Genomic DNA, 24,891 nt, shown 5'->3' with positions numbered 1-24,891 from the left:
ATTACTGTGAAGCAGTTTATTCAAACATTTACATTTAGAACTATGAAAGATAGTTACATAATTGAACTATAATTTTGGAGCTTGTAATAGTCTTAAAATAACTTGCAAGGGTTATGAAAAATGCCATTTTTCTCTTTGCAATGGATCAGTTTATATACATCATTTTTGTAATGAAACTTGCAGATGACTCAGGAGATTGAGATCTGAGGATTGTAGTTTGAAGTCCATGAGGTTCTGGTCTTCAGTACCAAAAATGCACAAGTGGAGCTGTGGCTCTGGTGGTAAACTATCTAAAAGAAGCTCAGGGACAGTGCCCAGGCTCTGAGTTCAAACTCAAGACCTGAACACACACACACACACACACACACACACACACACTCTTCCACACATCAAAATACTAGAATATGAACCTTACATGGACTTTTTGACTTATTCACAAATACTGGAGTTTTATATGTGATTCCTTGGCAAGTACTCATCCCATCTCTACTTGAGGTTGTTTAATTGGGTACCATTCTGTGGCTCCTAATCTGAAGATATTTGGGGAGATGAATGATTTTCAATCAATATTACTCCATCATTTGCAGCCAAAGTGTCATTCAATTACCAATAACTGATCAGAAAATTTTTTTCATTCTCTCAGCACTCTATCATTCACATACTTCCACTGGTATTTATTTTATGAAACTATTTTTTCGAAGAACTGAAACAACTCAAATTGCCCATGGAGAACCATGGAATGAATAAATAGTGAATGTTTGCTTTCTATAAATTAGAAACTAACTTGGGTCCTATTTAAACCAATTTGGTCAATTTTGGATCTTGAAAGTCAGATGGATATTTAAGCCTGTTAATGATTACAAGCAAGTATAACTCTCATACTGGCTTCTATGTTACATATATGCTTCACTTAGGCAGGAGCAATTTCTGGAGTTTGCTCACTGTGTGTTGATATGGTGACTATAGTTAATCCTCTATATTTCAACAAGGTTACAGTATACTTTCAGATGCTCTTATCCAATGATTTGCTAAATACTTGACTTAATGTATTTGCTAATTGGGTTATTTGATTTTTCATTACTTATGTATATATGTAACAAATTGTCCCATTGCATATAATATATACATGTATATGTGTGTATATACATATTTCTCAACTATAAATAAACATTTAAGAAGCAAAGAAAAGGAAAATAAAATTGTGACATGGCAATTAGATTTTTATTCTGTATTTTATTGCAGTTATAATTAAAATTTGAATGTATATATAAATATATGCATATATTAAAAATAGTTATAGATTGGTGGCAGTGGTTTGTGCCTATAATCCTAGTTATTTAAGAGGTTGAGATCTGAGGATCACAGTTCAAAGCTAGCCTGGATAGATCCTATGCGACTTTTATTTCCACTTAACTGCCAAAAAAGCTGAAAATCTAGCTGTCACTCTAGCTGTGGCTCAAAATGATAGAATTATGTTCTTGAGCACAGAAGCTCAGGGACAGTGTCCAGGCCCTGAGTTCAAGCCCCAAACCCCCAATCCTAGTACAGGCACACACTGGCACTGGCAGAGAGAGAGAGAGAGAGAGAGAGAGAGAGAGAGAGAGAGAGAGGGAGGGAGGGAGGGAGGGAGGGAGGGAGGGAGGGAGGGGGGAGGGAGGGAGGGAGGGAGGGAGGGAGGGAGGGGAGGGAGAGGAGAGGAGAGGAGAGGAGAGGAGAGGAGAGGAGAGGAGAGGGGGAAGGGATGGCTGGAGGGAGGAAGAGGGGGGGAGGGGAGGAAGGAAGAGGAAGAGGGGAAGAAGAGAGGGAGAAAGGGAGAGAGAGAATGTTGGCAGTGAATTCATGCCAAAGCATTCAGAATAAATCTCATCTTTAAATTATACTAATTTAGGAAAAGAGAAAACACAACTATGACCAAGGAAATCATCAGTTAGAAGGAAGACATCTTAAAGCCATAATTCGTTATAAAATACCATTGCATACACTAAGTTACTGGAAATAAAATATATAGTTTTTTTGGGGGGGGAACTTTTTTGAGAGAATAGTAAGGAGAAATTTGTTTTTAGAACAAAAAGAGAATAAATACATTCGTGTTTTCTGATCTCAAATATTGTTCAAACAAAAATTAATCACAGAGAAAGAAATAGAAAAATACAGAGAGAGAGAGATAGAGAAGCAGAGATAGTAAGCAGAGAACAACAGATATTGGAAAAATAAAATCAAGCAAACACCTTAATATTTTCAAAGAGATAAGAAATGTATCTCTATTTGAGAAATGAAAGAAGAGAATGGTAGATGAAACATAATGACAGAAAAAGTTTCTAAAATTGAAAATATGGAAGAAAAGGCTTTTCAACATCAAGATAAACTTGACATCATAAACTTGCATAAATAAGCAATAAGAGCTGTACACAGTAATTCATGGCTGTAATCCTAGCTACTCAGAAGACTGCAATCTAAGAATCACAGCTTAACATTAGCCAGGGCAGGAAAGTAGGCATGTGACTTGTAAATTCAGAAATGGTGTTATCATTCAAAGTGGTAGAGTAGTAGCCTTGAGCAAGAAAACTTAGAGTAACTAGGTCTTGAGTTCAAGCCCCAGGACCACACTAAATCATTAATTAATTAATTAAAACTAAATAAACAACAGGAAATAAAGTAATAGAAATTATAGGGCTCGGGGCCGGGAGTTTGGCTTAGTGGTAGAGTGCTTGCCTAGCATTCATGAAGACCCAGGTTCGATTCCTCAGTACCACATACATAGGAAAAAAATCTTGAAGTGGTGCTGAATCTCAAGTGGTAGAGCTCTAGCCTTGAGAAAAAGTCCCAGGACGGTGCTCAGGCCCTGAGCTCAAGCCAAGGACTGGCCAAAAAAAAAAAAAAAAAAAAAAGAATTATAGGAAGGAACAGAATAGAAGGCTTTGTGCTCACAGATTGAAAGGATTCTGGGAGTTCTCAGGACAATGGGATATAGTTGGGCTTTTGCTATATTACCTCACTATGGAACCTCAACTCCTGAAACTAATGAACAATCTCAGTGTTTTAAAACTGGGTCTCTAACCTCATAGAATATCAGAAAAATGGAAAATGATAACCTTGAAACCGGAGTGATTATTCATAGTATTAAGGAAGACAACATATATTTCTGCCATTGAAAGCAAATTATACTAGCATATACTTCCACTATATTTTTAGGATTAGACTGGCATCTGATTTATATCAGATTTAAATCTGATTCCACTAAACAAGTTCTCATAACTTATTCTTTTAGGCTTACATAAAATTTTTATATGGATTTTTAAAAATTTACTGTTCTAACTATTGTTGTGTGATGAAACACTCTGGAACAATGGCTTGCAAAACAGCAACCACATCAATTTGATCATACTGATTTGGTTTTGCCTGGGCCTGGGTTGCTTAGATTCTCTCATTAGATTGCTTAAGATACTGGCTGGGGTCATTTTATTGATGCTTCACTCATATATCTAGTACCTGAGTAAGAATGGGACCACTGTACCCTGATTCTTGTGTTATATATATACACATATACACATATGATTCATAGACATACATTATGTATGTATGTATATGCATCTATGTATGATATATATGTACATATAAACATGTATATATACCTAATGTCTTCATGTGGGTCAATTATGGCTTCCAAGATAACTTTATCTAGAGTACAGTAGATATATGTGATATGATGTGCTCACAGCACAAGCTTGTTACTCTGTTGTATTTTATCAGGATAATTACAAAAGCAGACACAGTTCCAAGGAGAACACATAAATCCATTATTTTATGAAATAACTGTCAAAGAACGTGGGAATATGTTTTAATGCTACTGTGCACAAATATTTTTATCTTTACACTCATTGGACTTCCTTTCTAACTATTCCTACTCTCAACATACACATCGCAGTTACAATCTGGGAACAGCTCATCTTGTGAATACTTAAAAATGACTTGGCCTACTTTTATGGTGTGCCCCCTTGATTATGCATATCACTGTTTTCAGCACCATAATTACTATATTTCCAAATGTTGCAGGGGATCTGTGGGTGGCTACTTTGAAAATCATTAGTTGGGACATTTTCCCTTATAATGGCTAAGTTAAAGTCATTTACAGTTCAAATAGTAACTATCCTTGTGCAAAGGACAGGAGTGGACAACTTTTCATTCACTGAAGGAATTCCTTACCTTTGTTTTGTATTGAAGTGAATCATTTCAAGTGTGAAAATGAAAATGCAATTATTTTCTTGTATTCATGGCTCAGATAACTAAACGCATCAGCTTTTTTTATTTTCAGTGATTTCAAAGCTTTGAATTTTTTTGAGATGTTGCATTGAAACCTTGCACTACTATCCTTTTGTGTGATTAATTGCTTTCTGTTTTTAAAATTAAGTAAATCATCTGATTTATCAAATAAGGAATTTAGTAAACTGTTATCTAAATGTGGAATTATTTTCAATCTCATCTTAAGTTTATATTTAGCCATAGAAGGCCTCCTGCCTCTGCATTCAAAAGTTTGATTCATTCCTAAGCCCTGTCCACAGACAATTTTATTTCCTATGGGTCAAGAAACCACTTGTTTTGTGGTACTTATGTGGCCTGCCAATCAGAATTCCCCAGTATTTGTGAGATAAAATACCTGGCAGCAACTACTGGATCTGTTTGTTTCTCTGTGCCCCACCTTTCTGAGGAAGGCAAGAGAGGGAGTCAGCAACAGTGAGGGTGAAGCCCTGTGTAAAGACCTAATGATTTGTCTATTCTCTCTTGAATTCCCTGTGCAAATATTATTGAACATACCTTAAAACATTTATTTTAATATTTTATTATGACATTAATGTGTAAAAATGTTTCATTATGCTATCTCTCTCTATATATAATGCATTTTGATAACATTCATATTTGTAGTACTTTATTCCTCCCCCTCCAACTTTTTATTCATAGTGTCAGTGGGTTTTATTTTTTGAATTTGCTACATTTTTGTAATGTTCTTAGTGATCTTCATCCTTTCACTTTCTAGTATCAGAAGAGTTAGAAATGCTACAGTGAGAGACAATAGAGGATTTAGAAGTAGAACCATGAGTTTAGGAAATCAATTATAGCAAATGTAAGAATCTAAATCACTAAAACCATAGATTTTTGTGTTTAAAAAATTGGGTATTTCACTGGGCGCGGTAGTTCACACCTGTAATCCTAGCTATTCAGGAGGCTAAAATCTGAGGATTGTGGTTCAAAGCCAGCACAGACACTACAAAGCCTGTGAGACTCTTATCTTTAAATAATCACCAGAAAACCAGAAGTGGTGCTGTGGCTCTAGGGTTAGAGTGGTAGCCTTGAGCTGAAGAGCTCAGGGACAAAGCCCAGGCCCAGAATACAAGTCCCAGGACAGAACAAAAAAACAAATGGGGGCAGGGGGTTTTGGCCTAGTGGTAGAGTGCTTGCCTAGCATGCATAAAGACCCGGGTTCGATTCCTGGGTACCACATATATAGAAAAAAAGCCGGAAGTGGTGCTGAGGCTGAAGTGGTAGAGCTCTAGCCTTGAGAAAGTCCAAGGACAGTGCTCACTCCCTGAGCTCAAGCCCAGGACTGGCAACAAAACAAAACAAAACCAAAAAAACAAATGGGAATGCGGGGGGGGGGGGGGGGGGGGGGGGGCGGGAAGGGGAAGAGGGGGACGGCCTAGTGGTCGAGTGCTTGCTTAGCATGCACGAAGCCCTGGGTTTGATTCCTTGGTACAAAATACACAGAAAAAAACAAAACAAAACCCAGAAGTGATGTTGTGGTTCAAGTGGTAGCACACTAGCCTTGAGAAAGCCCAAGGACAGTGAGCAGGCCATGAGTTCAAGCCCCACAACTAACAAAAAAGAGAGGGTATTTACCTGGGCACCAGATGTTGATGTCTATAACCCTAGTTAGTTGGGAGGTTGAGTTAGGGAGGATTTCAGTACATTTGAAGCAAAAACGTCAAGAGGTTTGTTCTGAATACAATCCTACCTTCAAGGAAAACAATAATAGGTCAATCATTGTTCAGGGGCACACCTAGTCAGGAAATAAGACATATCTTAAAAATAATCAATGCAAAATATAGCTTTGGGTGTGGTTTAGCAGTATAGCACCTACTTAGCAAACATTAGACCCTGAGTTGCATCTCCAGTACAGGGGGAAAAAAAGTGACTATTCAGTCACTATACCACTACCTCATACCACACACAAATTTCAGGTAGAAGATAAAAATTATGAATAAAAATGCTTCATCACTTTCAGGAAAAAAAAGAAATGTTTTGGTAAATTAAGGAAACATTTCTTAACAGACTCAAAAACTAGAATACATTTAAAACTTTTGAATTAGGTATATAAAATATTCTGTTGTATTTTTTTATTTTTATTTTTGATTTCTTGAGCTATGAATTTTTTACTTAGCAATAATGTATTTGCAATTACTATTTGTGTATCCTTTTTTTAAAATCAGGTATAGTTAATCTTTTTTTTTAAGGTTCATTACAATGAACCTTAAAATTTGAAGGACATCCATACCTGTCAAGAAGGTATATACCATACAGGGAAATAACAAAAGCTCACAAATCATACCATAGAAGCACAAAAGACACAAAGTACAAACCAAAAACATTCTTAGCAAATAATTGACTTTCTAAAATATGTAAAAATATTCACATTCAGTAAGAAGGTAAAAAATAATAGCAAATAATAGTCACTATGGTTCATTTCACATGAACCATAGTGACTATTCACAACAGATTATTAGTGAGTACAGGGATGAGTTTCTGTTGAGGCCAAGTAGAGCCCTTGATGTCAATATTTGGCTATGTGTGCTGAAGCTGTCATAGCTATCCAGAATGTTTAACATTACAAGGAGTAGTGTTTACACAGGATAAAATGTAAAGGCTTTTGTACCCCTTCCTTTGGAGTCATGCTTGTTGCAATGCTGCATACAAAGTTCAAATGAAAAGGTAATCAAGTTGGATGCTAGCAAAGTTCTTTAGATCAATGCCCCTTGAAAGCTTACGTGTTGTAGGCTTATTCCTTAATACAGCAGTGCTCAGAAGTGGGGCTTTTGGGAGGGGATTTGATCATTACAACTCTGACCTCATCAATGAGTTAGAGATTGACAGATTCTTAGCTAACTGAAATTTTAGAATTAGGGGCTAATTGTTGGAAGTAGGCTACTGGGTGTTTGATTTGAAGGGTATTTGTTCTCCCTAACCTGCTCCCAAGGTTCTACTTCTTAGATATGAACTGTGCAATTTTCTTCCAACATATAAAATAGCAATCAAATGATTTGGACACATTTGAGATGGTTTCTTTATTCACAAAAAGAAAGAAAACATTAAGTGGAGGAAAGACCTTAACTGCATAGGAAACATTTTTCCGTACAATTATTTTATACCTTTTACTGAAGGTGGATAAAAAAATGTGACACTGCCTGTTTGCAAAAAATACCTGATTAGCACAGATTACTGGGTCAGTTTCAAAATAAACATGAGTGAAAGAAGCTCAGGAATGTGTATTTCTCAGAAGTTCCTTGCTGACTTTGGCAATACTCTAAGGACCAAATTCAGTTAACTGCTAGGTTATCACATTGATAAGAGTCATTTCACAAGAGTGAACAGAAGCCAGAATATGATATTGCCTTCTGAAGTAATAGTTAATAATAAACATACTTTCATGACACAACTATCAATGGTTAACTTTATGATAGTATAAAACTATATGGATAGATAGGTGGGAGTGGCTCTTTCCTGTAGTCCTAGCTATTCAGGAAACTGAGATTTGAAGATCACAGTTCAAAGACAGACCGGGCAGGAAAACCTGAAACATTTATCTCCAATTAACCACCATAAAGCCAACAGTGAAGCTGTGGCTTAAATGGTAGAATACTATGCTTGAACAAGAAAGCACACAAACAACATCCAGGTCCTGAGGTCTAGCATCAGAACCAGCAAAAAACAGCACCGGGAGTTTGGCCTAGTGGTAGAATGCTTGCCTGGGTTCGATTCCTCAGTATCACATACATAGAATAAACCTGGAAGTGGTGCTGTGGCTCAAGTGGTAGAGCTCTAGCCTTGAGAAAAGTCCAAGGACAGTGCTCTAGTCCTGAGTTCAAGATTCATGATTGGCAAAATAACCCCAAAAAACAAAAAAAAAAACAAAAACAAAAACAACCAGCACCAACAAAACATATGTGATCATTTCCTAAGATGGTATATATATCCTATCAATTGATGTTTATTTTTTGTGACATGTTGCCAATTTAAACCATATACATTTAATGGTATGCTAACATTTGTTCACAAGTTGTAGTTGAAATATAAAATATCCTCCAAAGATTTATATACTGAAAGGCTGGCTTTCAGTCTAGCAATGTTCAGAACTGATCACTGGGAAGTGATGAGTTATGAGGGCATTGTCATCTTAGTTGGTATATGGTACAAGCCTTTGACATGCATGTCTAATTCATGGCACTTTGCTTTCTCCCTCTGCCTCTCCCTCCATGCTGCCATGAAATGAGAAACTTTGTTCAAACATGGGTTCTGGGCTCAAAACATGATGTCTGTATTGACATGAACCACTGTGGAATGAAAACCTCTAAACTAGTGGACCAAAGACAATTTTTCCTCCTTTCAGTTCAAAGTTGACTAACACAAAAATGTGTTTTGATGTATAAGCTATATGCATTTATGTACACATACAAATGAATACATTGCCATATACACACATTACTAAACTCATGTACTTAGAAATTTGTACTGACCTTCAAAGTTAAGTGATTATCTGATATAGAAAACTAACAGCAAATGGATATTTGATAAGCAATCTAAACAGCTTTTTGATACTGAGGTTCCAATTTCAATATCATATTCATTTCTAGGGCTAAAAGAATTCTAGGATTATTTCCACTTAACTAAATAACTCTGTTGGCTGTCTGCATCCTTTGGAGATTAAATATAAATGAGAAGGTCTCATGATTTCCCATGGAAACCCATTAAGGAGCCTCTGGCCCAGCCAGGTTCTCTTACATCTGACATTGCTTAATGTGCTTTCAGTGTTTAATAGATATGCCACAACTAAGCACTAATTTGTCATATAGAAGTCAGTTATGTGTATTCTTATCTTCTTGATGCTATTGTCATGCTCAAAACTCTTCATTATAGAATTAAATAGACTCTACAAGCGTATTGATTCCTTTTCATTGGAAAGCATTTAATTTGAGATTACAAAATAATCACAAAAAAGACGAGATGATTGATATTGTTTTGGTCTGTACTATTCAAAGTTAATTAGATTACTGCTACTTCTATCCATTCTTCCCATGTAAGTAGTTTTAGCTTAGTAGAGAGATGGAAAGTATATAGTATAAATCTAGGACCATGTGTTACTCCAACAAAACATCAAAGTTGCTCTTGACAATTTTCTTTAAAAAACTCAGATTTCTAGATTGTATCTGTTCTGATTCACTATGCAGCTATATCTCAAGAAGGAGTGTGGCATTTATTCCAGTATTGCTGGATACTCTAGGCACTAATGGACCTTCACTGGAAGTTTAGTTATCTTTAAAGATTTGGGGGAAAGTGACTAAGTTTTTAAGCACACCACTACCTATGCCAAGTGTTCAGACTATTATTTCTCATTTTAGATGCCACATAAAATACTCATTTGATATTTCCTAGTCTCAATGCCTTTCTTGCCATTCAACAGAAAAAAACACTCTAGAAGTAATGTATAACAAATGTGTAACAAAATGTGTAACATCCAGAATAACGTAACCTACTGTTAGTTTTTCTTCAGTGTCCCAGCTGCATTGCTCTTTCAGATAGAGAGACAAACATGCCTCATTCCTTTGCCTATGGCAATACACCTGCATGAACTTTAGTTTCAAAAGCATTGTGACCTCCAAGCTTTTAATCTGCTTGACAGTTTCACTACCATCATTGCTTTTTTTTTTTTTCCAGTCCTGGGGATTTCCTCCTTTCAGTTCAGAGCCAGTGCTGTGGCTCTACCACTTGAGCCACAGCACAACTTCCAGCCTTTTCTATGTATGTGGTACTGAGGAATTGAACCTGGGACTTCTTACATGCTAAGCAAGCACTCTACCAGTAAATCAAACTCTCAGCTACCATCATTGCTCTTTCAGGTTCATTTAGGTAATAAATAATATTTTCTCTTCTTGTAAAGTCCAGAGCTTTACCAATTTGGGCTTTTTAGAACAAAAAAAAAGAAAGAAAGAAACATGCAAAACAGAGCAATAATTACTTGGTTCATACAGGGACTCTCCATTGATTTCTCTCTCTCTCTCTCTCTCTCTCTCTCTCTCTCTCTCTCTCTCTCTCTCTCTCTCTCTCTCTCTCTCTCTGTCTCTCTCTTTTTTCAATCTGCCATAAGCCAAAAATCAGAGTATACACGTGTGGAACTTCTAGTATAAGGTTTTGTTTACATTCCTATTCTGAATATTCTGCCATTGTTTCCAGATGGTCCAAGTATGTGTTGATTTCATATATTAGACAGACTCCTTAAAAATAAAGAGTATCAACAATATTATAAGTATAATATAACAATATTATAATAATATTAGATAACATTAAAACATTATAACAATATTAGCTTATTTGTTGAGTCTTTACTGATACCTCCTTTTGCATAAATCATGCATACTATATGCACTAGAGTATGAGTAGTATACTATACAAATAGCATCTCAGTGAGATTATTGTAGTCCCAGGTACATAACAGGATGTTATGTATACATTCAGATATTTCTTTTTTATTATTTTATTTTGCCAGTTGTGGGGTCTGAACTCAGGGCCTGGGCTCTATCTGTGAGCCTGTCTGTACTCAAGGCTAGTGCTCTACCACTTGAGCCACTGAATCACTTCCAGCTTTTTCTGTTTATGTTGTACTGAGGAACTGAACCCCGGGCTTCATGAGTGCTAGGCAAGCACTCTACCAATAAGCCATATTCCCAGTTTTTACATTTTTTCTTTCAGTGGTTATCTAAAATGTAGATTTATATTATACTCATTTTTAAAATGGTAGGGAAAGTTTATTTTTAATAATGGTTATCAGTTCCCTTCTATTTCTGATCCAGTCTGATTCATAACACAGACATAAATATGCTTGTGTATGTATCTACATATGTTATAGATTTCAGATCAAATAAATAAAAGATCCATGTTATTCTTGGTCAATGGAGTGGGGAGAAAAAATCATGAGATTTTTGAGAGAGAATTTTAATATAATGAGAGAGAAGGAAAAAAGAAAAGACTTCAACAACAATTTTACCTTTTCCTTTGTTTTGGAAATCATTTAGTTTTCTTTTAGAGTTTGGCGTTGTCCTTTGATCTTGTTTGGGCACGTGAGGGAAAGGCCCATCAGGAAAGAATCCAACACCCCAACATCTTTCCCCTCCCCCCTCTATGTTTTTACAAATAAACATGAGAAAGACACACCCTCAACTAAGAAAAACAGCCCTGGAGAAGGATGTATTCTAAAGAATATTTGATGTATGTTGGATTCATTAATTTGGATGTTTATTCTGTCTCCACAGACTTGAGATATGACAGACCCAGGAATTGTTCAACTGCAGGGCATTTCTTTACCCCAATTAGGTTACTATTGTTCTCTAAAGTGGCAGGTATTCTAAATGAGTTTTAGTTGGATTAATTACCTTTCTACATTGAGACCTTATTGTTGGATTCTGAGGCCTTTGTTCCTAAGCTTAAAAAGGCAGAGATAAATAATGCTGGTACTTTAATTACTTCTCTAGAAATAAATATTCTTAGTGAATAATAGTATAAACTTTATTCTTAGTGTTTATCTTGGTCTCTCCTATCTTCTCTCCCTCTTTCTTTTTTAAAGTTAATCACAACTTCATGGTGGCTTTTCTGTAATGCTTTTAGAATAACTTTATTTCTTCTAGAGCAAGATTAGGAAAGAACAGTAAAGTCAACCTCCCATGGCATTTTCATTTTATTTTTAACACAAACAATAGAGAAACACACAGGCTTTTTTCTTTTTTAAAGTTAAGTGGAGAATATAAAGGCAAATATGTAAAACTATTAAGACTTAAAATCAAGGCCTCATGTTCTCACTTAGGTTTTTCACTTGTGGCTGATGCTATATCATATTAGCCATAGTTGCATTCCCGGTATTTTTATTTCTTAATTGGAGTGACATGAAGTTTTCTGCATAGGCTGTCTTTGAACAGTGATTCCCAGATCTTAACCTCGTAAATAGAATTACAAGAATGACCTACCAGCACCTTGCCTAAAAGTCCTTTCTGGGAAAGTATTTCTAATAATGTTTTCTTCTTCTTCTTTTTTTTTTTTTTTTTTTTTTTTTGCCAGTCCTGGGCTTGAGCTCAGGGCCTGAGCACTGTCCTTGGACTTTCTCAAGGCTAGAGTTCTACCACTTGAGCATCAGCACCACTTCCGGCTTTTTTCTATGTATGTGGTACCGAGGAATCTAACCCGGGTCTTCATGCATGCTAGGCAAGCACTTTAACCACTAGGCCAAACTCCCGGCTCCTCTAATAATGTTTTCTATGTATAAAATCAACTTTATTAATGATTACCCATCTACATCAGGATACAGAATGCAGGATTTACTCCTACTGCATGTAAACTTTAGATTATAACTTTAAAGTCACTATTTTTAATTTAGGCCCACAATTAAGCAAGGGAGCTTGAAGCACAGAAGAAATAAGATTACTCAGGTGCCCTTAGTATACCAAAGGGCAAATTTGGTATATGATCTTGAAGTACACAGAAACTGTGATCTCCATCTCCCCTGAGGTTAGAGAAGAAAAAAGGAGACTTAAACCACAGTTTAAGAGGATTATGAATGTGTATGTATACTTACATCTATGTGCTTATATGTATATATACATATATACATATAAATGTACATATGTATATGCAAATATGCATATGTATACATATATACATGTGTGTATAAAATCATTACAGACACAAAGTAGCAGAGGCTATATAAATAAGTATCACCATTATGTGTGCATGTGTGAAATAGAGAGATGCAAAGAGAGTTATTTCTTCATTTATATTTTGAATTTCATGGATCCAGTATTATAAACTGGCAGCACTCTATGGAAGTCTTTTGAAGTCCAACTTTTTGATCTTTCCTCAGTCATCAAAATTACTCTAAAGGACAAAACAACAGTGAAAAGTGAGTCATTTTGTTTAAAAGTAAATTTAGCCTTTCTGCTTTTAGAGCATGGAACACACTGCATTTCCTGCTTAGGGAATGACTGCTGGTCTTAATGCAGGTCTTAAGCAGATCTATGTTCTTGTTTTAGATTACATCACCTGGAAAATCAGCCTATGGAAAAGTTACAGGTAGCACATGGATCAGGATACACACACACATACACACACACACACACACACACACACACACACACACACACACAAACATATATATAAAATCAGCCTGCTGAATAGTTTGGATTACAGGCCACAGGCACCTGGCCTTGATTGCTGTTTTTCTAAATATGGTTTTCAGTGGAAAGAAACAGAAGTAAAGGTGGGTGTTGGTGTCTCACACCTGTAATCCTAGCAACTCAGAAAGCTGAGATCTGTGGATCACGTGCTTCAAAACCTGGCATGAAACTCCTGTAGATTCTGATGTCCCATTAACCAACAGAAAGCAGGAAGTGGTTCTGTGGCTCCAAGAGGTACAGAGATAGCCTTGAGCTGAAGAGCTCAGAGACAACACCCAGGTCCAGAGTTCAAGCCCCATGACAAACAAAGAAAAGAAAAAAAAAAACAAAGCTATAAAAAGTTACTTTTGTTATTACAGAATATATACAAACATATTTTATTTAAACTTAATGAATTTGCATGTTTTTAGTATTCTTTTTAAGCCATTCCCAAAGAGGAAGTTAACCAAACATCAGATGTCTAAGAATAGCTTTCAGAGTATTGAGTGGAGCTAAAAATACAGAGTAGACTTCAAACTTGTCACAGAAATACATGGGGAAGTGTGGGTGATCCTATCCTCGTGCACCACAGTCAGATTATCCTGCAGACAGTCTAACCAAGGTCTCATATGTGTAATTAACATCCATCCATTTTAAATACCTCTTGTGTTGTGGGTCTTACTCTGGTCAATTACATTGGACTTTTATTCCAGAGTTGGATCTATTTTCCAAAAACAACATTAGTCTGGCTAAATTATGCAGGCCCCATTACTTTTTCTTTCACCCTTCCCTTTCCATCCCCTCTCTTTTCCCTTCCTTTCCTTCTTGACCTTCTCTCCCCATATTTCCTCCTCTTTCTTTGTTTTTTTGTTTTGTTTTGTTTTTGAAGGCAAAGAATTAAAAGTAAATTCAACTGTCAACTGTAAATCACTGTAGTTGATTTTTAAAGCAATTACTGCACTGAAAACTTTAGGACACATTTTCAGAGAAGAAACTGCTGTGGTAAAATATGGATCATTCCTAATATTATCTACAAAAATGTTGGAAAAAACTATTGGACCAAAATTCCATAGCTTTGTATTTATGTCCCACAGAAATGTGAGGAAAGTTCCTGCATAACATTTCAGTGTGCTGTGATGAATGGCTTTCACTGTATCTATAAAAATTATGTTTTTCCTAAAGTTGGATCCTTCTTTGTCACCCTGCACTAGAATTAACTCCAAATGGATCAAAGACCTGGAGGTAAAAGCTGACACACTGAAAACTTTACAGGAAGAAATAGGAGATACACTAGGCCTCCTTGGCACAGGTTGAAACTTTCTTAATAAGGACCAAGAATCACAACAAATCAGAGAAAGGCTGGAAAAGTGGGACTGCATTAAACTGCAGAGCTTTTGTATGGCAAAGGACATAGCTAGTAAACTAATTAGGAAGCCCACAGAGTGGGAGAAGATCTTCACCAACCAAACAACGGACAAAGGCCTCATATCTAAAATATATCAACAACTCAATAAATCGAATCACTCCAAAACTAATCTCCAAAGTAACAACCATCCCATTAAAAGATGGGCCAAAGACTTAAAGAGAGTCTTCTCTGAACAAGAAACAAAAATGGCCTATAGACACATGAAGAAATGCTCCACATCTCTGGTTATAAAAGAAATGCAAATCAAAACAACTCTAAGATTCCACCTCACTCCAGTTAGAATGGCCAGGATCAGGAAAAGGAATAATAACAGATGCTAGAGGGGATGTGGCCAGGAGGGATCACTACTACACTGTTGGTGGGAGTGCAAACTCCTTCAACCACTATGGAAAGCAGTGTGGCAGTGCCTCAAAAGGCTAAACATAGAACTCCCCTATGACCCAGCAATTCCACTACTTGGCATTTACCCAACCATCCAGAAACAAGGGCGTACTAAATCCACTAGCACAACAATGTTCATTGCAGCACTATTCACCATAGCAAAGATATGGAACCAACCTAGATGTCACTCATTTCCTTGTTGTGAATCATTTCACTTCACATTACTGTTATTTTGTGTGAGACTGCTCTCTTGTCTCAATTTCAGCATATTTTATTTTTTTTCTCCCTGATTTCCTATAATTCCCCTGCTCACATAAGTATTTTCTTTTGTTTTTATTTGTTCTTAAAAGTAAATTATTTGAAATTTTGAATATTTTTCTTTTAATTTTATGCAAACATTTTACTAATTTGCTCACGGAACAATCTTTTGAGATATATTTACGCTGCCACATGTTTACTTTTGTATAATGCATGCTACCTCATAATATGGATCTGTTGTGTTTTACTTTTCTTTTTCTACAGTCAATTCTCCAGTGTGCTTCTGATTCCCACATCTTAAACCATGTCATGAACACTTTCACAATTCTGCATGTGAGACCATGAGAGAATTTTTCTATCATTGCACTATTTTCAGATCCTTGCACTTTGCTGGTTTGCTTACTTGGGTAGTACTCTACTACTTCTGTTACTGCTCTGGACGGGCTTTTTGCTGTTATTATTGTTGCTATTATTTCGAGGTAGAACATCATGGACTTTTGTTTCTTGGCCAGTCTTAACTCACATTCTCTAGAACTCAGCCTCCTGAGCAGTTGGGTTTGTTGATGTGAACCGTCTTCACTAGGCATATATTGCTAAGTCCTCACGTGTTCAATATGTAGTAGGCTTTGAGAGCCACAGATTACTCAGACTCAGGAGATTACACAAAAATGTAAACACAACTGATAATGCAGAAGTGACTATGCTTCTCTGTATCCACTGAGCTGCATGATACATGTGTGGATATAGAAATGTTCTGCTTTTGCAATCATTGTATTGCATCCTTTACTTTTAGTTGTTTTCTTGAGTACTTGCCCAAAGAGATTACAATTCCACAAGCCAGATTCTGAGTGTAAGGAATGTTGATCAGTGTCATCCCTGCCCCTCTCCATTTGCTCACCCTTCCTTTCTCCATTTGTTTGCCCTCTCCCCATTGTGCTCCCTGCAGGTGCTTGGTCAAAACTGTGTGTAGTAAATGCATGGATAAAGCAAGGTCACTGTATAGATTTCAGAGCTGCATTGGACCAGTCACTGCCAGGTGCTTCTCTGTTCTTCCAACTTAATGGAGAGGATATTGAACTGCTGACCTTATTCCACTAGGGAATGTGTGGGGGTAAACAATGTTCATGTGGTTTGCGGGACCTGGATTAAGTGGGAACACATCTGGTCCCTATAGAATGAATACTACTCCATCCAGAAATACTGTGTTCTGAGTATTAGACAGGTGAAAAATTTAGACAGAGTGTGGCTTGCCTGTAGAACAAGGAGAGACAAATTACCTAATGGGTGAACTTGGAATATTATAGCTATCTTTCATGGCATGTCTCTGGTACTCTGCCTTTTAGGAAAGTGATAGAATGAGACTGTGTAATAGAAGTGATATTTGTCATTTCTGTCCTTAGCCATTGAATTGTTGGTGTGAGAACTTCTAGAACCCTCTTTAGTCTGCCATAATCACTAGTAGATTACGGATCATATTTGACAGTCTGTGTAAAATGTAAAGTCTATCTTCAAATATGTGGACATGTGAGGATATTAAGAAAGCCTTTCTCAAAAACCAATAGACATGCTATGAGAGTCAAATTAAACCTGTGTTGAGAGATACTGGGAAGTTGAAAAGTGTCATGAAAATGTCAAATTATTCTTAAGGATTGGAGAAGAAAATGTTAAGTGGTCCTAATTGCATTTCTAAAGGTGTGTTTGTTATACATGAACTTCCGGCAGTCACTGTACCATATGTGTGGAAGTTTTCCAAAATACTGAGTATATCAAAAAGCCAACTATTGGATTGATCACAAATTTCAGTTTGTTCAGGTGTCTCTGGGTAAAGGGTATAGAGCAATGTTAAGAGCTGGCAAAAGATTAAATGAGTGTTGCAGCTCAGTTTCATTGAAGCATGTAGCTTTGTATAGATAATAGGAAGATCCCCTGAGAAAGTCAAAATATGATGCAAGTTTGTGTGTGAACATCTGTGAGTTTTTTTCCCTCTAGAGGAAGAAGCCCTTTTGTTTGTACTCATGAGAGTGAAAGTTCTGCATTGTCAGTGAGTTCCTGAGCAAATTAGTCATTAGTGAGGAATAGAGGGCAGGAGGACAGTGTGACCATTTTCTCGTCCAAGACTAGTATTCTTTGTATTTAAGGCAGGACAAAGCATTTGGCTGTTGCTAAAGAAGCAGGATATGTAAAGGGCATCTGAAGGACTACTGAGGCTCATTTGAAGAGTGCTCCTGTCATTGGCAGAAGAGATCTATATAGCCAGGAGTTGTGCTAAGCCAGATAACACACTTGGAATCTGCCAAAAAAAAATGCTTATCACGAGAATCTACCCATACACAGCCACCTTATGAATAGATTTGAAATTCTACTTTACTTTGAGATTTCATGTGTCAGATTGTAATCCTATGTAGCACCTGTCTAAAATCTTTTGGGGATTTTTTTTTTTAATCTCCAGAAGACCATACATCCTGTCACTTTCAATATATAGTAGAATGATTAGGATGGTCACATGAAGTCTATGTTATTTTTAGTATTGTTTTTTTAATTATATAATAGTATTTTAAAATGTGCTAAGGTATAAAATGATAAACAATTGTTATTTTTATTAATTAATCAGTATGTCATACAAAGGAATATATATCTCCTGAAATTCATACACATGATTTTTTGTTTTTTTACTTGATAGATCCTACTAAAATGGAGAAACTGTATACACATGTATACATTGAAGTCATTAGGTACTATTGCCTCAGAAATTGATGCTAATATGCATGTTTAATTTTCATATTTTTTATTGTATTTTATTGTCAGGATAATATATAGAGGTGTTACAGTTAACATTTGTCAGGTAGTGAGTGCACTATTTCTTGAATATTGATACCCCTTCTCATGTTTTTGTCCTCCGTTTCTTCCCCCTACCCTTCCCAATCATCTTGTTTTCCCCCTTCCCTTTCCTATTTCAAATAAACAAATAAATGGATGTACAATATACCAGGTAACAAAGTCAAATACAGTAACCACATGAGATTAATCATAAGTGGAAAAAAAGGAGAAAAGAAATAACTTCACATAGCACATTAAGAATAACAATCACAAAGACAAACCTTTTGTTTCCATATCCTAGAGTTCATTTTGTTTAGTCTCATCCAATATGTCCATATGTACATAGCTTTTGAGCTGCTGTGATCCCCTGCTAGGAGAATCCTAGATGTGTAGCAATTATTACAAATGATTGAAACCGTAATTTTTCTTATTTTTCACGAGTTATGAGTTACAACTGCTTCAAGCTAAATTCTACTTTCATGTCAGCTAGCTACTGTAATTAAATTCAGTATATGAACTTAGATTTTGTTTTTAGTGGATTATGGGTCTTGAATTTGGCCTGGGCGCTGTCGCTGAGCTCTACAGCTCAAGGCTACTACCCTACCCTTGGGCCAGGGCATTGTCCCTGAGCTCAAGGCTACCGCCCTACCCTTGAGCCAAGCTCCACTTCCTTTTTCTAGAGGTTAATTGGAGATAAAAGCCTCAGGTCCTTTGGTGCCTGGGCTGGCTTTGAACTTTGATACTCAGATCTCAGGCTGGCTAGGATTACAGGCGTGAGCCACCTTACCCTCTCAGCTTGAACTTAGATTTTTGGACAAAGAGCTCTTTTATTTATTTATATATTTATTTTTCTTTTGCCAATCATGGAGCTTGTATCAAGGCCTGAGTACTGTCCTTGGGCTTTTTCCTCAAGGCTAGCGCTTGAGCCACAGCACCACTTTTGGCTTTTTTAATGTATGTGATACCTAGGAAACCAATCCGGGTCTTCGGGCATGTTAGGCAAGCACTCTAGCACTAGGTCAAACTCCCTAAAGAACTCTTTTATTCAGAGTTTTCATTATAAATATAATTTAGGGCCAGACATGTCAGACATAGACTCCAACCACTGAGTCATTTACTGATATTGGTTCATCATGATAGGTAGCAGTTAGCTAGGAGCACTAGGAAAATTAAAGAGAAGCTTGATATGGAAAAGAGACCACAAGATCTCTGAGAGAGACATTGTAATTAAATGTTCCAATAGCTTATGTGACTCAATAAAGTCATGCAATGTTTGTATGTGTGTGTGTGTGTGTGTGTGTGTGTGTGTGTGTGTGTGAATGTTTGTATGTGTCTGTTTTAAGTACTCCATCCACCTGCAAATTAATGATATGCTTCATCCCATTCTAAGAAGAGTCTTAGCCAGGTACAATTGGTTTATGGGTTTAATTCTAGTTACACAGTTGGCTTAGATCTGAGGGTTGTGTTTTGAAACCAACCTACGCAAACGAATCCATTAGACCTGTATCTCCAGTTAACCATCAAAAAGCTATAACTGAAGTGGTGGTTGAAGTGTTAGAATAGCAGCTTTAAATAAAAAAGCTGAGAGCATAAGATCCTGAGTTCACACCTCAATATCTGTACAAATAAAATGATATTCAGACAAAATAATGAATCTTCCTTTTATCATTCCTTAGAAGTCAACTATAATTCAGTAAGCCTTCTTCATGCTTGCAATAGTGACTTCTAGAGTCCTGGAAATGGAGTTAATATTCTAAAGCTTGTTACATTCCTATTAAAACTTGAGCAAGGTTAAAAATATAGTCATTGTCACTGACAACTTAATAAGAATAGAAATTAGTTTACTGAGAGCTTATTCCTTTCCAGATATACTTTCCTATCATCTCACTATTTTTCACCTGAATTTTTTGTCTTGGATTCAAGAACTAGCTCAATAGCTATGCTGACTTTCTGGTAGTAGCAGTGTTTTAATGTTTTATGGCCATGATATCTTTTTTTAAATTTCCTTATTTTTTCACTCATGCGGTTCTTTACTATAGTGTCTTTCCTGATGTCCCCTAACCTTCATTTTTCTTTTTCTTTTCATATATTTTTATTGTAATTAATAGAAGGGTTATATTCACCAGTTGGAAGGTGCATTACTGCACAAACATTAATACTCTTTCTCATGTCTTGGTCCCCATTTCCCTGCCTGCACCCCCACCCCTCATCTTATTTTCCCCCCTTCCCTATCCTATTTTAAATAACCAAATAAACATATACAATATATCAGATAACAAGGTAAATACTGTAACAATATGAGATAACCAAGGGACAGCAAAAGATATGAGAGATAACAGTACATTAAGGACAACAATCACTCATTATATGGCTTTTGTTTCTATATCCTGGAGGTCCTTTCATTTAGCATTCTTCTATATGGCCATGATATCTTTTAGAATAGCATGCTAGAGGCATGCTTTATTTTACTCTGGCAGAGATAATTTCATAAAGCTCATACTTCTTTCAAAAAAATCTATATTTTTGGTGTGTGTATGTGTCTTGTGTCATATTTGTGAATATGTGTCCAGAATCACCTAAGACAATTGCAGTATTGTTCCCATAGGTGTTAAGAGGATTTCATATGGGGCTGTGCTCTGGTGGGAAATAAATTATGATTTGTATTTTATTTGTTTAATTGGAACCTTGTATTTGTTAATGGCCGATGTATATATAAAAATGGAAATTACACTCATCTAAAATCTATCTGTGACAAAGAATGGATTTTATTAAAATTTGCCTTCATTTTCTTTAAGTTTTTGCTGAGTATATTTCTTATATATTAGTATTTACTAATGGTACATTTTGTTTTGGTTAATTAGCAGAAGGCTATGTTTCATCTAGTCCATTCCCTTGTTAGTAGACTATATTTAGGATTGATTTGTATATAGACAAATTTCTGTAAATAGAGCAATGATAATTAAGAGTTGAGGCCAGTGATTTGTACTAGTTATTAGTGCTATAATTTGATGCATTTTCTTTATATTGAAGAACATTATGCTTATGTAAGTAGCGATTAGAAAGTAAGCAACCAAATGCAGTCTTTGAGCACAAGTAGCACTTGAAAAGGCATCAAATGATCTCTAAAATAAACCCACATCCCTATTATTAAGTTACAGCTGTTCAAATGATTTTGAATTCATTTTTCTAGTGTGCTATAAATGAAGTGAAACAAATTGGCAGAATTTTAACATGTTTCAGTTCCTTAATACTAATTTTCCATCAAGTGACATAACCACTCAGTCACCCAACCAATTAAATACACCTACTCTAGGATAGATTTTGAGAATTTTTATATTGAGCATTTTTGCATAGTTCTTACAAAATTATGAGTGTTAAAATATTGAAAATATAACTATGAATTCCTCAAGCTTTACATTGGTGAAAAGATGTAAAATACTGAAATGAATAGTAGGTTTCTTATTCAGATTTGGAGCCATATTTTGGAGCCATATTTTTAAAAAGTTTAAAGTTTGCATAGTTTTTTTTGGTAAAAATGGGATATCCAGGCTATTTATGAATATTGGTTAAAATGAAGCTTTCCTATTGTTTAAAGAACATACCTTTGATAATCAAAGCACAGAATGATAATAAAAACATAGAGTATCAATTCAATTACTTTATTAGCACAAATTAGTTGTACAAGAATGCTTTCTTAGCCTTTTATTATGTATACAATGCATCTTGAGCAGAGTCATCCCCTCCATCCTTTTCCCAATTACCTCCTCTCCCAACCAATCTCATTGTTTTTCCCTGTTTCATTTTCGAGTATGTGCATAGATTATTATGATTATATTCTCCTTCTTTCCCTATCTGTATTCACCCATCCTCCTCCCACTAACTTTCATTTCCCAGTTCAGACAGGGTACAACTCCCCAGTGTTCTTTTTGTTAGAGTGAATGTTAATTGTTCAAAGGGATTTCACCATGATATCCCATATCTACAAGTACCATGCTGAAGTTTTTAGTTGATATCTTTTTTTGTGTGTTTTTGTGCTGGTAATGGGAGCTTAAACTCAGGGGTCTGGCACTGTCTTTGAGCTTTTTCCGTCAAGGCTAGTGCTTTAATGTTGAGCTGAAGTTCACTTCTGGATTTTTGTTTTTCTTTTTATGTAATTAATTGGAGATGAGTACCTATGGACTTTCTCAGTTTGTTTTGTGTTTATAATTTTCTTTTTATGTAATTAATTGCCTATGGACTTTCCTGTGTGGGCTGGGTTTGAATTTGACCTACAGCCCTCAAATCTCTGTCTCTTGAGAAGCGTATGTTATTACACCAATCACAAATAAATATATGTGTATGTGTGTTTGCACACATAGAAACATAACTACTTATTTAAACATATGAGCATATATATTGCTATTATATGAAAATGTGCACCTCAATTACAAAATTTTAAAATAACAACTAAATCTTGTAATGAAAAACTAATGAATTTGCAAGGGAGCCAATTTCCAGTTTTACTACCATGAACTTAGAATTGAAAGTAAGCATTCATAAATCCAGACTAACTTTTTAAAAGACCAAATGGAAACTATGGAAGGAAAACATTCTAATTTTTTACAATAAGCTTTTTATTAGGGAACACTGACAAATTAAAAATATTCAACAACACTTTTTTTTAATAAACTATACCTCATAATTTATAAACTGCCATCTCCATCTTTTAAATTAGTCTGACAAGATTTCATCCTATCATGTATTTTTCATCCAAATCATGAGTGTTACCTGCAGCATATCATCACATCTTCCTATCTGAATTCTTGGCATTGAAACACTTCCATATATTTGTAGAGAGTGATGTATTAATAGAAAAAATAATAATTGATTTTAGCTTCAGGATTTCTGAAAACAACTCATGCCATTTTCCACAAAATAAAAAGCAAAGCAACAATTTTGTAGAAGTAGAAAGAAAATTCAGTGCAATAGTATATTCATAAGGTTTGCTTTATATAAATATTTTATTATATAAACATTATATTATATTATATAAACATTATTATACAACATTTGTTATGCAGTATATGCTTGGGTCATGTAATTCTGGAAAACAAAAATTTTGAAGCCGGGTGTGGTGGCTCATGCCTGTAATCCTAGTTACTTCAGGAGGCTGAGATCTGAGGATCAAGGTTCAAAGCCAACCCAGGACAACGCCCAGGCCCAGGGGTAGGGCAGTGGCCTTTTTAAGTGCTCAGGAACAGTGCCCAGGCCAAGTTCAAGCCACATGTCCCACAGAAAAAAATGCACTTTGGCACACGTTCAATTTAAGATTCATACAAGTTGTGCAGGAAATAATGTGTTCAGCCACAGAAATATTGGTAACCTCAAAATCTTTTATGGGTAATTTATATATTGTGTATCCTAACTGGGGAAAATGCTGTTGTAATTACAATTATTTGCCATATAATATTTTTTTTTTGCCAGTTCTAGGCCTTGAACTCAGAGCCTGAGCACTGTCCTTGGGTTTTTTTTCTCACTTGAGCCACAGAACCATTTCTGGCTTTTTTTTTCTATTTATGTGGTACAGAGGAATAGAACCCAGGTCTTTGCGCATGTTTAGCAAGCACTCTACCACTAGGCCAAACACCTGGCCTCTATCATGCAATAATTTTTAAAATGTCAGTAATATTAAAAGATGTATAATGTAATCACCACCAGTGTAAGATCAGTACTTCAATTGCCTATTTCTAATTCATTCACCTATTCCTCTTTCTATATTTACACTTGGAATATGCCTTTCTGATTAGCAGCATAGAATTGGAAGATCAGACCAGCGCAGGAATCATTACCTAATGAAAAATTGACAATGAAATACAGTCAATACCCATGGTTTGTAATGGACTGAGACAAAAACTGTGAGTTTGATCTCTCAATCCTACGTAAACAGAACAAAGCTTGAAGTAGTGTTTTGGCTTAAGTGATAAAGCTGTCCTTGAACAGAGAATCTCAGGGACAGAGCCTGGGCCTTGAGTTCAAGCCCCAGGACCAGAGGAAAAAAAATTCTTCCCTTCATGGAATACTAAAATGATAATCTTCAGACCTGGTTTTGTTTGCAGGATGTGCTTTCTATCTAAAGAGGTTGGGGGAGGGGTGGATTAGACAGTTGTTTTCATAGATACTGTTTCAAGTACCAATATGATTAATGACTCACTGCATTACCATTAAATATATCCAAATACAGCCACCCATCCAGAGCAAATATGATTCTGCAAATATTACTCTTCCATGATAAAAAATCCCACATCCCACTCATGGTTCATTATGCTCTTATGTGTTATGCCTTTATTTCACAGTGTCATTTGGAATTATTTTATTATTAGTCAAAAGATTTCTTTCAATATTTTCAAGTCTTTTCTTTATGAGGAGACATTAATTGTACAAGGATGTTTTACTGTGGCATTTCTATACATTCACACATGTACCCCCTTAACGTGGACCCCTCTATCATTTTCCCTTACCTTCCCTCTCTCTTCTTAAGACAAGAGGTAGAGTAAGCTATGCATCTCA

Source organism: Megascapheus bottae, chromosome 5 (assembly GCF_031878675.1).
Source record: "Megascapheus bottae isolate mThoBot1 chromosome 5, mThoBot2.hap1, whole genome shotgun sequence".
Taxonomy (NCBI): domain Eukaryota; kingdom Metazoa; phylum Chordata; class Mammalia; order Rodentia; family Geomyidae; genus Megascapheus; species Megascapheus bottae.
The sequence above is the reverse complement of the archived record's forward strand: the minus strand, read 5'-3'. Positions refer to the sequence as shown.